This window comes from Hippocampus guttulatus, unplaced genomic scaffold (genome assembly GCF_054856545.1).
Source record: "Hippocampus guttulatus isolate MCC_2025c unplaced genomic scaffold, RoL_Hgut_1.0 HiC_scaffold_55, whole genome shotgun sequence".
Taxonomy (NCBI): domain Eukaryota; kingdom Metazoa; phylum Chordata; class Actinopteri; order Syngnathiformes; family Syngnathidae; genus Hippocampus; species Hippocampus guttulatus.
This window is the reverse complement of record NW_028233914.1, coordinates 266-2,500: the sequence shown is the minus strand read 5'-3', so window position 1 is coordinate 2,500 and position 2,235 is coordinate 266. Positions and strand designations below refer to the sequence as shown.

Below are 2,235 nucleotides of genomic sequence, written 5' to 3'. Positions count from 1 at the left end.
GTGGCCCCCAGCCCCCCGCGGCCCGACCCCGCGGTGCCGTCGGAGGCGGCGCCGGCGCACCCCGGCCTCCCGAGTTCGGAGCGGACAGATGCAAACGGATGGACGGAGGAGGACGGCGGCGGCGGCGGCGACGTCGAAGGCGGCCCGCGGGGAGAGGCGCGGGGCGGGGGCACGTGGCCCCCAGCCCCCGCGGCCCGACCCCGCGGTGCCGTCGGAGGCGGCGCCGGCGCACCCCGGCCTCCCGAGTTCGGAGCGGATGGATGGGCGGAGGAGGACGGCGGCGGCGGCGGCGACGTCGAAGGCGGCACGCGGGGAGAGGCGCGGGGCGGGGCACGTGGCCCCCAGCCCCCGCGGCCCGACCCCGCGGTGCCGTCGGAGGCGGCGCCGGCGCACCCCGGCCTCCCGAGTTCGGAGCGGACGGATGGGCGGAGGAGGACGGAGGCGGCGGCGGCGACGTCGAAGGCGGCCCGCGGGGAGAGGCGCGGGGCGGGGGCACGTGGCCCCAGCCCCCGCGGCCCGACCCCGCGGTGCCGTCGGAGGCGGCGCCGGCGCACCCCGGCCTCCCGAGTCATGAGCGGACAGATGCAAACGGATGGGCGGAGGAGGACGGCGGTGGCGGCGGCGGCGGCGGCGGCGACGTTGAAGGCGGCCCGCGGGGAGAGGCGCGGGGCGGGGGCACGTGGCCCCCAGCCCCCGCGGCCCGACCCCGCGGTGCCGTCGGAGGCGGCGCCGACGCACCCCGGCGCGCCCCGGCCTCCCGAGTCATGAGCGAACAGATGCAAACGGTTGGGCGGAGGAGGACGGCGGTGGCGGCGGCGGCGGCGGTGGCGACGTCGAAGGCGGCCCGCGGGGAGAGGCGCGGGGCGGGGGCGTGAAGGAGACGGGCGGGGGGTACGGTGCCGGTCTTTGGCCGGTCGCCTACACCCCCGCCCCGACCCGTAAGCGCCCCCAGCCCCCGCGGCCCGACCCCGCGGTGCCGTCGGCGGCGGCGCCGGCGCACCCCGGCGCTCCCCGGCCCCCCGAGTCCAGAGCGAACACACGGGCGGAGGAGGACGGCGGCGGCGGCGGCGGCGGCGACGTCGAAGGCGGCCCGCGGGGAGAGGCGCGGGGCGGGGGCACGTGGCCCCCAGCCCCCGCGGCCCGACCCCGCGGTGCCGTCGGCGGCGGCGCCGGGGCGCTCCCCGCCGCGCCCCGGCCCCCCCGAGTCCGAAGCGTGAGAAACGCCGATAGGCGGCGGGCGGCGGCGGCCGCGCGGCCGCGGGGCGGCGGGCGGGTGCGCCGCGGGCGTCGCGGGGGGGGGGAGGAAGGTCAGGAGGACGGTGTCGGGCGCGGGGTGTATGTCGGTTCGCGTCGTCGCGCGGCCGGCCGCTCCCCGCGTCCCGCCCGGCCCCCGCCGGCCCCCCCCCCCCCGGTCAGGCGCCCGTCGGCGTTCCCCGACCGCCCCACCCCGCGCGTCCGCGCGGTCGTCGACGTCCCGTCCGCCTTGTCAACGCTCCCATAGTCCAGGCCGGGCCGCGGCCGGCGTCGGGGACCACTCCCCCGCCGGTGCCATCGCGACCTGGCCGACCTCGGAACCTTACCCCCAGTCGCCGGGTACCCAACCTTCTCGCCACCTTCGGCGGCGAGCGGGGGGTTCAATGTCTCCGAAGTCCCCCCCCGGCCTGCCGGCGGGGCGGGGGGGCTAGGAGCGCCCGGAGGCGCCGTTATCCCCCTTTTTAACCCCTTCTCTGAATGTTGGCCAAAACCGCAAACCAAACGTACGACTCTCAGCGGTGGATCACTCGGCTCGTGCGTCGATGAAGGACGCAGCTAGCTGCGAGAACTAATGTGAATTGCAGGACACATTGATCATCGACACTTTGAACGCACCTTGCGGCCCCGGGTCCCTCCCGGGGCCACGCCTGTCTGAGCGTCGCTTGTACATCTATCGGGATCGGGGCGCCCACGGGCGCCCCCCTCCCGCGGTTGGGGCGTCGCGGGCCACCGCCGGCCTACCCCCCCCACCTTCCCTCCCCGCACGGGGAAATGGGGGTGGGGGGGGCGGACGGCACGGCCCTCGTCCCCCTAAGTATAGACCCGACCGCCCGCGCCCTCGACGGGCCCGACCACCGCGCGGCCGCAGGGGCCCGCGGCGGCTGCCGATGGAGGATCCGTCCCCCGCCGCGCAGTCCGCCGCGACGCACCGCGCGGCCGCGTAGGAGTCGTGCGCCCGGCGAGGCGCGGGGTTAACGGCCG

The 2,235-nt window shown here is 79.1% G+C and overlaps 1 non-coding gene across 1 annotated transcript; it reads left to right on the top strand.

Annotated features, from left to right (window-relative positions):
- The first annotated feature begins 1,761 nt into the window (after positions 1-1,761).
- On the top strand, positions 1,762-1,915 carry LOC147184882 (5.8S ribosomal RNA). Its single transcript, XR_015100028.1, has one exon. It is a non-coding gene; the product is annotated as a 5.8S ribosomal RNA (ribosomal RNA).
- The last annotated feature ends 320 nt before the right edge of the window (positions 1,916-2,235 follow it).